The 14,565-nt window shown below is 36.0% G+C and overlaps 2 pseudogenes across 1 annotated transcript in view; both read right to left on the bottom strand.

The window, feature by feature from the left end:
- Positions 1-14,565, bottom strand: part of LOC147530391 (aconitate hydratase, cytoplasmic-like) — a 53,151-nt pseudogene that overhangs the window by 19,165 nt on the left and 19,421 nt on the right. The window contains exons 2-7 of the transcript XR_015229236.1: positions 13,165-13,243; positions 12,986-13,053; positions 12,770-12,888; positions 12,638-12,671; positions 5,603-5,705; positions 5,218-5,316 (exon numbers count right to left, since the gene is read on the bottom strand). The product of XR_015229236.1 is annotated as an aconitate hydratase, cytoplasmic-like (transcript). The remainder of the gene's footprint in view (positions 1-5,217; positions 5,317-5,602; positions 5,706-12,637; positions 12,672-12,769; positions 12,889-12,985; positions 13,054-13,164; positions 13,244-14,565) is intronic.
- LOC147530392 (secreted RxLR effector protein 161 pseudogene) lies at positions 6,981-7,598 on the bottom strand (annotated as a pseudogene).

Here is a 14,565-nt window from a genome sequence, read left to right as displayed (position 1 = left end):
TCGGGTAGAGTTCCTTAATGAATTTTGAAATAATCATGTAAACTGATTGAATCTGGATCGTCTCAGTGTCGCTTGTCTTAGTGTAAAATAATAGAGCTAGGGTTGGACACTTGTGTTGTACACGATTATGATGTATAGGATTATACCCATAGTGGTTGTTAGTAGTTACTAAAGAGTTAGTTAGTTTGTTATTTTGTTGGTTAGAGTTAGTTTCTGTAACGCCCCAAGCCTTAGCAGTTGCCGATATTGTCCCCGCTTTAACTACCCAGGCCCAAGCCCACACTAACTTACTCTTCATATTAGGCCCAACTTTAAATTGATCTAGAGTTTTGTTATTTCCACCTAATGTGATATATATAGAAAATAGGGGTGTTACAGTTTCTCTTCTCTATAGCTCTATATAAACTTCTTGTATCTGATTAATCAATAACAAGTATCATTTACTAATATGGTATCAGAGCTTGATCCTCAAGTCTCTTCTAGGTTCTTCTTAAGCTTTATCTCTCTAGAAAACTTCGTCTTCAAGCTTTAGAACTTTCTCTCTCTAAACTTTCTGTTTCTTATCTCTTCTTCTAAAAACACGATGGAAAATAGAAAAATCACAGCTCTTTCGATCAATTCTATGGGAAACGCCATTCCAATTAAGCTTCAATATGATAATTACCTAGCTTGGAAGTCTCTGTTCCTTCCAATTTTGAAGAAATATAAAGTTTTAGGTCTAATCGATGGATCAAGGCCTTGTCCTGATAAATTCATTGATCAAGAAAGAGAAATCATCAATCCAGAGTATATTGAATGGATAGAAGAAGATCAAACACTTTTAATTTGGATCAATTCAACTCTTTCTGAATCGGTTGTCTCTTATGTGGTTGGAACAAGTTCATCAGCAGAGTTATGGCGAAATCTTGAAGAATCTTTTGCTGCTTCTTCCACTGCTCATGTAATTCAACTGGAAAGACAATTGAGAGAAATCAAAAAGGATAATGATTCTACACCTAATTTTCTTGCTAAGATCAAAAAGATTTGTGATAGTTTGGCTGTTGTTGGAAGTCCAGCTTCATCAAAGGAGATAATTGTAAGTATTCTTGGTGGTTTACCTTCTGATTTTGATGCTTTTGCTACTTCAATTCGAGTTCGGAATCCACCTGTGACTGTTAATGAACTTCATAATCTTCTATTGAGTGAGGAGATTACCATTAATAATAAACTCAAAAGGTCCTCATTATCTTCAGTCAGTACTGCCTTTTTAGCTTCTAACTTTCCTTAAGCAAGTTCTAATTCTAACTTTAGACCTAAAAATCACAACAATTTCTCTCCTCAGCCTTCTCGACATCAGTTCTATACTAATTCTAATAGGAATTTCTCCAATTCAAGAGGTAGAGGTGGATCAAATTTCAATTCTTATGGTAGAGGTGGTCAAACTTCTCGACCTCCATATCCAAGTTCTTCAAATCCTTCCTCTAATTCTTCCAATCGACCCACATGTCAAATCTGTGGTAAATTTGGGCATACAGCCATGGAGTGTTATCATAGGCTTAACTTTTCTTATCAAGGCAAAACTCCACCATCTAATATAGCAGCTATGCTTGCTTCAGCTAATATTTTTGGTCAGAATCCTTGGTATGCTGATTCAGGTGCATCCCACCATATTACTCCTGATCTTTCTCAATTAGCTTCTTCTTCTACCTTCAATGGTAATGAAAGGGTTTCAGCTGCTAATGGTTAAGGTATGTTAATCACTCACTCTGGTAATTCTTCCTTTACTAAGCATAATAGAAAGTTTCTGCTTCAAAATGTACTCAGAGTTCCTAAAGCTTCTCATAATCTACTGTCAGTACACAAATTTACCACTGATAACAATTGTTCATTAACTTTTGATCCTTTTGGATACTATGTGAAGGACCTCAATTCGACCAAGACTCTTTTCCAAGGGCCAACTAAGGCTGGTCTCTACCCAATCTCTCTTTCTCACAATAAACCAGTCCAAGCAAAAGCACTTTCTGCTCCAAGCTCAGATGATTCTCTGTGGCATAGAAGACTTGGGCATCCCTCTTTTCAGACACTTCAAAAGCTAAGGTATACTCTTCTTCCTAATAATGGCTCAATGAAACCTATATTTTGTAATGATTGTCAATTAGGTCGTAGTAAGAAACTTCCTTTTCATGTTTCACACTCTAATGCTTCTCAACCCCTTGAATTACTTCATGTGGATTTGTGAGGTCCTTCTCCTACTTCTTCTGTAAGTGGTTTTCGATACTATGCTAATATCATTGATGAGTTTACTAAGTACTGTTGGATTATACCTTTACATAATAAGTCTGATTTCAGGAAAGCCTTTTCTATTTTTAAAACCAATGTTGAAAACCAATTTGATGTTAAGATTAAAATTCTAAGAACTGATGGTGGTGGGGAATTCCTCCATGCTTCTTTTCGTGAAATGCTTCAATTATCTGGCATCTTTCATCAAATGTCATGTCCTCATACTCCTGAACAAAATGGAGTAGCTGAATCAAAACATAGACATCTCCTTGATGTTGGTAGAACTCTTCTTATTCAATCTCATCTTCCATCTTCATTCTGGTTGGAGGCTCTATTCACTGCCAACTTTCTTATCAATAGACTACCCACACGTTCCATTAACTTTCTAAGTCCTTTTGAAAAGCTTTTTCATTCAGCTCCTGACTATAACTTTCTCAGAGTTTTTGGGTGTTCATGCTTTCCTTGGCTTAGACCCTATGCTTCTAACAAGTTAGCTCCTAGAAGTAAAGAATGTGTTTTTATAGGTTATTTTCATGATCACAAGGGTTATAACTGTCTTGATATATCTACTGGTCGTGTTTATATTTCAAGACATGTTGTCTTTTATGAATCTCATTTTCCTTACCCAATTTTACCTTCTCCTCCACCTGTGTCTTCTGTTTCTCTTCCTTCTTTACACTCTTCTCCTATCATTACTTCTTCCACTCCCATTCTTACTCCTACTCCTGCTCCTATTCTTCCACTATCTCCTCCTCCATCTCAACCTCCATCTCAACCTTCTTCTCAACCTCAACCTCAATCTCAACCTTCTTCTTCTACTTCCTCCTCTTCTAGTAACATTGTTCCCCAAAATACACATTCTATGCAGACTCGAGCTAAGTCTGGCATCTACAAACCAAAGTCCATGTTTTTAGCCACCAAACACCCAATTTCCCCAATACTTCTCTCTCAGACTCTTCCACCTACTCCCACTTCCTTTACTCAAGCAAATAAAGACCCCAAGTGGAGGGCAGCCATGAATGAGGAGTTTCTTGCTCTTCAAAAGGCTGGGACTTGGTCTTTAGTCCCTCCTAACCCAAATCAGAACTTGGTAGGATGTAAGTGGGTTTTTAAGATCAAACAAAAGTCAGATGGCTCTATTGAAAGATACAAAGCCCGATTAGTGGCCAAAGGATTCAATCAACAAGAGGGTATAGACTACACTGATACATTCAGTCCTGTGGCTAAACCAACCACCATTCGAACTCTCCTCAACCTTGCTGTTCAATTTGATTGGGAAATTCGACTGTTAGATGTTAGTAATGCTTTTCTTCATGGTACCTTGAAGGAAACAGTTTTTATGTCTCAACCTTCTGGTTTTTAAGATCCTCTTCATCCTCATTATGTATGTCAACTACAGAAATCCCTTTATGGTTTGAAACAAGCTCCTAGAGCTTGGTATGAAGAATTGGTTGACTCTCTTCTTGGTCTGGGCTTTCAGAAGTCTTCTGCTGACTCTTCTTTGTTTACATACAAATTTGGTTCTGATATGGTGTATATTTTAGTATATGTGGATGATATACCGATTACAGGTTCGAGTTCCACTTTATGTCACCAAATCATATCTGATTTAGGCTCTAGATTCTCCATGAAGGATCTTGGACCACTCAGTTATTTTTTGGGTTTAGAAGCTCATAGAGATAATTCAGGAATTACTCTTACTCAAACTAAATATATTCTTGATCTTTTAGAAAAGACCAATATGACTGGAGCTAAACCTTGTGCTACTCCTATTGCTGCCAAAACCAGACTTCTTCCATCTGATGGTCTTCCTCTTTCTGATCCTACAACTTATAGAAGCTTGGTAGGTGCTCTTCAATATCTAACTTGGACAAGACCTGACATTAACTTTGCTGTAAGCCAGGTTTGTCAGTTTATGCAGTCTCCCTCCATTGTTCATTTTGAAGCAGCAAAGAGAATACTCAGATATCTTAAAGGAACTATCTCACATGGATTAAGGATTTCCAAGACATCTCTTATTGGTATTTCAGCTTATGCTGATGCAGATTGGGTTGGGAGTCCCTTTGCTAGTCGATCTGTTGGTGGCTATATCATTTATCTTAATAGAAGTCCAGTTAGTTGGTCGGCCAAGAAGCAACCAACTGTTTCTCGCTCCTCCACTGAAGCAGAGTATCATGCTCTAGCTGAATCAGCAGCTGAGGTTATTTGGATATGTCATTTGCTTCAGGATATGCACTACTCTCTTTCTCATCCACCATTGCTATTCTGTGATAATGTTTCAGCAATTGCTCTAGCAGCCAATCCTGTGTTCCATTCGAAAATTAAGCACTTGGCTCTTGATTTTCATTTTATTAGAGAGTTAGTTGCTTCTAAGATGATATCTCTTCATCACATTTCCACAATACAACAACCTGCTGATATTCTAACTAAGGCTCTTCCTGTTCCTCGATTTCAGTTTCTCATGGCCCAATTGAAGGTTTGTTCTCACACTCCTTCAATTTGAAGGGGGGTAATAGAGCTAGGGTTGGACACTTGTGTTGTACACGATTATGATGTATAGGATTATACCCATAGTGGTTGTTAGTAGTTACTAAAGAGTTAGTTAGTTTGTTATTTTGTTGGTTAGAGTTAGTTTCTCTTCTCTATAGCTCTATATAAACTTCTTGTATCTGATTAATCAATAACGAGTATCATTTACTAATATAAAATAGTCATTTCAGTTTTTACACATAATCTGCTCTTAGTCCCACACTTATTTTATGTCCAACTAAAATGGACCCAAAATCAACCCGTGCCAGCCACCCAGACGAATCAAAGGCACGAGTTAGAGAACAAAACAAACATTCTGAAATCTTATTACAGTCAATTCAGATCTTTAGTCAAATTTTATATCTGATATCTAAATTTGAAAAAAAAACAAGCACCGCCTGAAAAACATAGCAAGATTAGCATGCCTACCTCAGCCATTTCTTCAGTGGATGGGCACACATCCCTCAAATAAACACTCTTACCATCCTTCCCAGTTCCAATTGGTTCCTTCTCGAAATCAATGTCAACCTGAAAATTTTGATCGATCACGAAAGCAAAATTTAGTTAAAGGTCAATTAACAAGCTGAAGACCACAAAGACAAAATCAGAAATATGAGATGGACAAGAACAGATATTTTATTTCTCATAGAAAAAATTACTTGAATGTGCTCAAACTTCTGGAGTCATATTCTAGCTATCTACATTCAAAATTTTAATATGAACTATCTCTACAAGCATTCTCAACTCTTCTAATAATGTGTTGTGCATAACAAATATAGGCATATATACGTATACAACTGCACGATTTACTTACCGTGCCAGCTAGGGCATAAGCAACAACTAGAGGAGGTGAAGCAAGATAGTTTGCTCGTGTCAAAGCATGAACACGACCCTCAAAGTTCCGGTTGTTATTAATTCTATAAGTAGTGTTCATGAGACAAGTTAGCAATTCAAAATCTTCTCATGAACACACAAGAATCTAGGGACTCATGTTTGTCACAAAATCAATATGGAAATATGAACATTAGGTAATTATTAACATGAAATAATTACATACCTTTCTCCATTGTAGAGATTAGAAACAACTTCTTACTAGAACCAATATAAGCTCCTTATAACCAATATAAGCTCTTTACTTCAATAAGCTTAACTCCTTAATTCTCTACTTACTAGAAGATGAACTTGTATACTCTTTTCTCTTCTATTCTTCAAGCACTAGTGATGGAGATACTAGTTTGAATTAATGAGCAAGAGCATAGCTTTCCATCTCATTCTCCATCTCAATTTATACAAGTCTCTAATCCATCATAGAGTTTGTACAAGTTACTACATGGGTGTCATGTGTCCCCTTATGTGTCAAGCAACAAGTCCATTAGGTGTCATTAGGTGTCATGATACAAGACAAGTGTCCCTTATGTGTCAAGCCACAAGACCATTAGGTGTCAAGACACAAGACAAGTGTCCCTTATGTGTCAAACAACTAGACCATTAAGTGTCTAGACACAAGACAAGACAACACACCTCATTAGTCTATACACCTCATGCTTATAGATGGGCCTTGTTGTCAACACATATTTAGTGTCCATAGATTCAATACATGAATGAGTTTTATGAGCCCAACAAACCTTTAGCCCAACAAGTCTATACATGGTCTTATTGTATGGGACATACTAATGGGCCTTGTTCATGAAAATTGGCGAATGGGCCTTGCATGAACATAGCCCATGTTTACATTCTCCCACTTGGACCATACAATTGAAAACAAAATTTTAGGTTTTTCAAAGATCATTTAAAACTTTTAGTAAATGACTAGGTTAAGGCTTAGGCTCAAAAACATATATGCGCGCATTTAAAAATAACTCCATTCGTATCTAGTGAACACAATCTCATTAACAGGTAGGCTGCTAATGCAAGTCATAGCGGTTATATGTCTTAAAGCGACATATTTCCTTCCATGTACCACGACATTAGCAACTTCCTAACATTACCATTCACTAGAGATTAGATACAAAATCAAGTACATAAGTGGTTTTGTTTCAATTCAGCTATGTCTGATTAAGACTATTTCTGTCTAATCAAGACTATTCTTGTCACTTTCACTCATTTCGATTATGCACATATGAGTAAACAAGAATTTGGAAACATAACATTCATGAGATCTCAATTAGTATTTGTAGAAACTTACATACATATCAATCCACTACGATACAAGGATTACTAAGACCCATCGTTGCAACATGTTCCTTAAAGGTCTTAGATACCAAACCCTTAGTTAGTGGATCAGCTACCATACACATGGTACTAATATGTTCTACAATTACTGTATGTTTCCGAACCTCCTCTTTTACAATAAGATATTTGAGCTCAAGGTGTTTGCTTCCTCGTGAGTTCGAATACTTATCATTTTTAGAGAAGTATACTGCGGCAATATTATCACAATAAGTTCTCAGCGGCTTGGCAATAGAGTCGACAAGTCCAAGTCCTGAGATAAAATTCCGCAGCCATAAAGCATGAATTGTGGCTTCATAACATGCCACAAACTCAGCCTCCATTGTGCAAGATGCATAAATACTTTGCTTAATGCTTCTCCATGATATCGTTCCTCCAGCTAATAGGAACACATATCCAGAAGTGGATTTTCTACTATCAGTACATCCAGCAAAGTCGGAGTCTGAGTAACCTATTACTTCCAGATTATCTTTTCTTCTGAAAGTAAGCTTATAGTCTTTCGTTCCTTGTAAGTACCGCATCACCTTCTTTGCTGCTTTCCAGTGAGTCATCCCTGGGTTACTTTGGTAACGACCAAGCATTCCTACTGCGAAGCTAATGTCTGGACAGGTACAAACTTGCGCATACATAAGACTTCCTACTGCAGAAGCATAAGGAATACTTTCCATTCCTTTTCTTTCAAAGTCATTCTTAGGACATTGCATGAGACTTAACTTATCTCCTTTCTGTATTGGTGTATCAGTTGGTGCACAATCCTTCATGCCAAATCTCTCTAAAACTTTTTCGATATAGCTCTTCTGAGACAAACCAAGTAGACCTTGTTTTCGATCTCGAAAAATTTCGATCCCGATCACAAATTTTGCCTCATTCATATCTTTCATTTCAAAGTTCTTAGAGAGAAATTTCTTGGTTTCATACAGTAGACCAAGATCATTAGTGGCTAGGAGTATGTCATCCACATATAAAATCAAAAATTTGAACTTACTCCCTCTAACCTTCTGATATATACATTGATCAACAATGTTTTCTTTAAATCCGAAGGTCACAATGTTATCATTAAACTTAAGGAACCATTGTCTGGAGGCTTGCTTAAGTCCATATATTGACTTATTCAATTTACACACCATATGTTCCATACTCATTTCTGAGTAACCTTCTGGTTGCTCCATGTAGACCTCTTCCTCTAAACTCCCATTTAGAAAAGCTGTTTTCAGATCCATTTGGTGAAGCTCTAGATCATAATGAGCCACCAAAGCCATCATGATTCTAAATGAGTCTTTTCTTGATACACGCGAAAATGTATCATGATAATCAATGCCTTCTTTCTGAGTGAAACCTTTTGCAACAAGTCTGGCTTTATATCGTTCAACTTTGCCTTTAGAGTCGAGTTTGGTCTTGAACACCCATTTACACCCGATTTTCTTACACCCTTCAGGCAATTGAACCAGATCCCAGACTTTGTTCTGTTTCATATATTTCAACTCTTCATTCATTGCATCAATCCATTTAGAAGAATTATTGCTATTTACTGCTTGTGAAAATGAAACTGGATCTTCCTTACTTGTCCCAATGTCATATTCAGATTCTTGAAGATATACTAAATAATCAGAATAGATCGCAAACTTCTTTATTCTCTGAGATCTGCGTAACTCTACTGGATCATGAGATTGTGGGTCCATCAATTGTATCAACAGTTGGATAATTTTCATGAGGAACAACAATATTTTCAATAGGTAAGGGTATGGGAACAGTTACCCTTACTTCTTTAATAACCACATTTCGTGGTTCATTACTCCCACTATTCTCATGATTCTCAAGGAATCTTGCATTGCCAGTTTCAACAATTCTAGTGGTATGGTTAGGACAATAAAATCTATACCCTTTGGATTTATCAGGGTATCCAATAAAGAACCCACTGATAGTTCTTGAGTCCAATTTCTTTTCTTGTGGGTTATAGATTCTAGCTTCTGCTGCGCAACCCCAAACACGAAAGTGCCTTAAACTGGGTTTCCTACCAGTCCATAACTCAAAAGGAGTTTTAGGAACTGACTTACTAGGAACTCGGTTTAAGACATATGCAGCAGTTTTAAGAGCTTCACCCCATAACATAATGGGTAAAGTAGAGTCGCTCATCATGCTCCTAACCATATCCATTAGAAATCTATTACGCCTTTCAGCAACACCGTTCTGCTGAGTCGTTCCTAGCATTGTATACTGTGCACAAATGTCAAGTTTTTCTAGGAGTTTAGCAAACGGACCAGGATGTTGTCCCGATTCGTCATACCTTCAAAAATATTCACCACCACTGTCTGACCTGATGATTTTCACCTTTTTATCTAATTGTCTTTCAACCTCAGTGATAAAAATCTCAACAACGGCTACTGCCTGAGATTTATCATGTAACAAATAAATATACCCATAACGTGAAAAATCATCTATAAATGTGATGAAATATTTCTCTCCACCAATACATGCAGTGGAGAGAGGTCCACAAATATCAGTATGGATGATCTCAAGAAGTTCTCTGCTCCTTGTGGCTCCTTTCTTGGTGTGTGTTGTTGTCTTTCCTTTTATACAATCGACACACATCCCGAAATCGGTGAAGTCTAGGTTTGACAAAATCCCATCCTTCACTAATCTCATCATTCTTTCTTTGGAGACATGCCCCAATTTTTTATTCCACAAGTTGCTAGAGTTCTCATTCATTTTATGCTCAATTCCCAAACTTATATTAGGATGCAGGCTTAATTCAGCAAACTGATTATCAAGACTGATTTTATAAAGTTTATCATATAAAACGCCAGAACCTATAACACATTTGTTTTTATATAAGTCAAAACGTTGATTTCCTAAAGACAGTTTATAACCCAAAAGATCTAGTTGAAACATAGAAACTAGATTACGAGATACGGTTGGAACAAAAAGGGTATTATACAAATCCAAAAAACAACCAGTATCAAGTTTTAAACGATAGGTTCCAACAGATAAAACTTCAGAGGAAATCTGGTTTGCCATAAAAATGAAACGTTTAGTCTGACTTGGGTTTCGGCTTGAAACAAAGCCCTGCATCGTTGTAGAAACATGAACATTAGCGCCAGTGTCAAGCCACCAAGTATTAAAAGGAATTTCAACAAGATTTGATTCGAAACATACCAGAGCTAACTGCTCACCTTTCTTTTCGAACCAAGCCTTACGCTTTGGACAATCTGCCTGAAAGTGTCCAATCTTTCTACAAAAATGGCATCTGAATTCCTTCTTCTTAATATGAACCTGGGGAGCTAAAGCAGGTTCATGGTTCTTTGGTGCGACAACTTTCTTACCTTTCTTGGGCTTCCAATTCTTTCTTTCCACTTCTTGAGTAACAGGATTAGTAGAGAAACTTTCTTGTTGTCTTAACCTTGTCTCCTCTTGAACTAACATACTAGATAGTTCATTCACATTCCTTTGTTCCTTAAGTGAATTGTAATTCATCTGGAATGGTCCATACTGAGGAGGCAAGGAATTCATAATAAAACGAACAAGAAAAGGCTCCTCTACATTCATACCAAGTCCATTAAGTCTCGCCGCAATGTTAGTCATTTCAATTAAGTGCTCTTGCATACCTCTCACACCGTCATACTTTATGGTAGTGAGTTGAGCCATTAGCGTGCCAGCTAGAGACTTATCGGCTGCACGAAATCTCTCCTCATCTGCATTAATGAAGTCTTTAGCATTATCAGTTTGAGGAAGGGATGACTTTATATTGCTTGCAATAGTCATTCGCATAAACATCATGCTTAGTCTGTTTGATTTTTCCCAAGCGTCAAACAAATTTTTCTCATCAGTGCTACTTGATACATTTAGAGTAGCAGGTCTATCAGACATAAGGGCTCGATCCATATCAAGAACACCTAAAGTGAACTTGACATGTTCGCTCCATTCTGAAAAATTTGAACCAGTAAGCAAGGGAACAGACGCAGCTTGCGAATGTAGGGATATCGGCGCAGATACTGCAAACATTTAGACGATATACTATAAGCAAGTTAACTATATCAAAATTTATCCTTTGGGTCTAAATTAAGATATATACCATACCATTCATCATTTAAATACCATACATAAATGAGTCCATTAGTGTATCGTCTAACCACAAAAGGGTTCATCACCTTTGGGCAATAGAACCAAGTTGATTAGATGGTACAAAGCATTAACAATAATATTCAATCAACTTATAATTCTTCTTTGGAAAAATTACACGTTATCGAAGTAGTTTAATGCAAATTACTCGACATAAATTTGAACGTTAATTAACCTTCTTAGATATGTAAGATTATTTCAAAAGTCACTTTGGCAACCTTTTCACTAATTATACATATCATGGTTAAACTTTTATTCTTATGTCAAATTTTCATTTAAAACTTTTATAAAAGACAATTTTCATATACTTCAATTATTTGACTACAACAAAACTTAAATAAGCCAACATAATGAACTTTAATATTGTCTTCTTACAAGTTATAAAATTAACCTTTTGCTAGTTTTTATCGAAAATTCATAAGGCGATAAAACACATAAAGAAAGGTTCTCTTAAATCAAACCAAAATTCATTAGTGGTTTTTATTAACTTTGAACCAACACCAAAGAAGCTTTTATGAAACTAAATGAGTTCTTTAATACAAAAGATTTTAAGTTTCAAAAATTAACTCATATAGCTTCTTAAAATTTATTTCCAATATGGCAACTAAACATAGATTAAAATCCGATAATTTGCCAAAACGATTTTGAACAAACATGAAGTCTACATCCATAGCTCTGATACCACATGTTATTAATTCTATAAGTAGTGTTCATGAGACAAGTTAGCAATTCAAAATCTTCTCATGAACACACAAGAATCTAGGGACTCATGTTTGTCACAAAATCAATATGGAAATATGAACATTAGGTAATTATTAACATGAAATAATTACATACCTTTCTCCATTGTAGAGATTAGAAACAACTTCTTACTAGAACCAATATAAGCTCCTTATAACCAATATAAGCTCTTTACTTCAATAAGCTTAACTCCTTAATTTTCTACTTACTTGAAGATGAACTTGTATACTCTTTTCTTTTCTATTCTTCAAGCACTAGTGATGGAGATACTAGCTTGAATTAATGAGCAAGAGCATAGCTTTCCATCTCATTCTCCATCTCTATTTATACAAGTCTCTAATCCATCATAGAGTTTGTACAAGTTACTACATGGGTGTCATGTGTCCCCTTATGTGTCAAGCAACAAGTCCATTAGGTGTCATGATACAAGACAAGTGTCCCTTATGTGTCAAGCCACAAGAAAATTAGGTGTCAAGACACAAGACAAGTGTCCCTTATGTGTCAAACAACTAGATAATTAAGTGTTAAGACACAAGACAAGACAACACACCTCATTAGTCTATACACCTCATGCTTATAGATGGGTCTTGTTGTCAACACATATTTAGTGTCCATAGATTCAATACATGAATGAGTTTTATGAGCCCAACAAACCTTTAGCCCAACCAGTCTATACATGGTCTTATGGTATGGGACATACTAATGGGCCTTGTTCATGAAAATTGGCGAATGGGCGTTGCATGAACATAGCCCATGTTTACACCGGTTTCCAGAAAGGACAGCAGAGGCATTAATATCTAAAAAATGGAAAAGAATTATATGAAGAATATACCATATAAACTCGGGTGCAGAAAGTATTATTTATAAAGTTGATGAACGAAAGATAGCACACTACCATTTTCGGAAATTGCAGCAGCGCCCGACTCATCAAGGTCCCCAGAGTTCCCTATACAAGTTGTGCAACCATACCCAACAATATGGAAGCCCTGTTGGTTCATATACTTCTGCAACCCACTGAGAATAACAGACACAAAGGCACAATAAGCATTTAATCAGACACTACTTAGAAATTTAACACTCAACTAGTTTCTTCTAGTATATCTTATAGTACCTCTGGAGCAGATATTTTGTAACAACGCCAGAACCTGGGGCAAGACTTGTTTTGACCCATGGTTTAATCTACAAACGATTTGAAAAATAAGATTTGAATGAGTTGCAAAAATGTTTAGCCAAAGAGATACTTAAAATAGCTCTATAGGTTAAGCGAACATGAAATTAATTCACACTGACCTGTAGGCCTAATTCAGAAGCCTTTTTTGCAGCCAAAGCAGCACCAAGCATGACACTGGGGTTCGAGGTATTTGTGTCGCTTTAAGATAACTTAATTAACATCGTGTTGCTCTCTGTAGTAATTAATATAGTCGCAAAATCTTTTGATAAATAATTTAGAGTGTAGCTTTTAAATATAATAACTTGAAAGCAATCTTTGTACACTATTCTTTTAAGTTTGTAATTTTGAACAAAGATATAAATTTATAAATAAGTGATAGAATAACTAAATAAACAAAAATGGAGATGAAAAATAATAAGCGATTCAATACTGGATTTGCATATTTTACGAGTTCAGAGAGTCTAAGTCTCCATGTAATGTCAAAATAAACATATTTTTAGGATCATACAATGTCATATGAGAAAAAAAACCAAATCCATCTTAAATGTTGGAATTTCAAAACTTTTACTCAATGCTCACCCCATTCAAGTTATATTACCTACAAAGTAGAAAGAGGATAAGGATTATTATAAAGCAAGAAGTAGAATAGAGTGCTTTGGACTAAAGGAAAAGACTAGAATATCAAGAGGCATAAATTTTGTGGACTTCAGTTCTTTAAAAAGTAGATATTTGAGGTTTAAATTATCATTGGAAAAGAGAGCTCAAACTCATATAGAAAAGGAGTTTCTTCTTCCATCATTGACAAAGATAGTATTTCTTTCTATAATACAAGAATTTAGTGAGAAAAAGTGTAAGATTGTCATTCTTTTGAGAAAATAAAAGGGTTCCTTAAACCTTTGCTCTTACTATTCCATTTGCCTTGTGTTCTTTTTTATGTTGAAAATTTGATTCTTTGTTTTTCCATTTGAATATTTTTCAGTGGGGTAGTTTTGTGCGCAATTGTACGTGTGTGTTTGGCACATCAATAAAGAAAGAGTGTTCTAAATATAGTTAGCCAAATGTTATTTATACTTTTTTTTGTTGACAGAGAAAACATCGAGCTAAACAGTGCTCGACAAAGCATTTACATCGAGCCAGAGGCGTTTCTTCTTGTTCTTCCTACTCCATTTGGCTAGTGCATCTGCCTTTTAATTGTTTTGTCTAGGCGTATATGAGAAGATAACGCTGGTGAACGTGCTTTTAGTTTTTGTAATTTCTTCTATGTGCTTGATAGATTGCCAATGTATTGAATTGATGGGGTTCTGAAGATGATTGATCACGGTCTTGTTATCGCCTACTCTTTGAAGATGTTGTAACTGGAGTTCTTTAGCCCATTGCATTGCTTTGAGAATGGTAAATGCTTCACATTCTTCTTTATTTTGTCATGGGACTGTGTCTGAAAGCGCCATTATGAAGTTTGCTTTGTCATCGTGAATGATACAATCGATACCTGCGGGTTCTGAAAGAATAGTGAAAGAGGC

The sequence above is a fragment of the Eschscholzia californica genome, unplaced genomic scaffold, assembly GCF_041429995.1.
Source record: "Eschscholzia californica isolate CP2 unplaced genomic scaffold, dmEscCali1.0.p SCAF_7, whole genome shotgun sequence".
Lineage (NCBI taxonomy): Eukaryota > Viridiplantae > Streptophyta > Magnoliopsida > Ranunculales > Papaveraceae > Eschscholzia > Eschscholzia californica.
The sequence above is the reverse complement of the archived record's forward strand: the minus strand, read 5'-3'. Positions and strand labels throughout refer to the sequence as shown.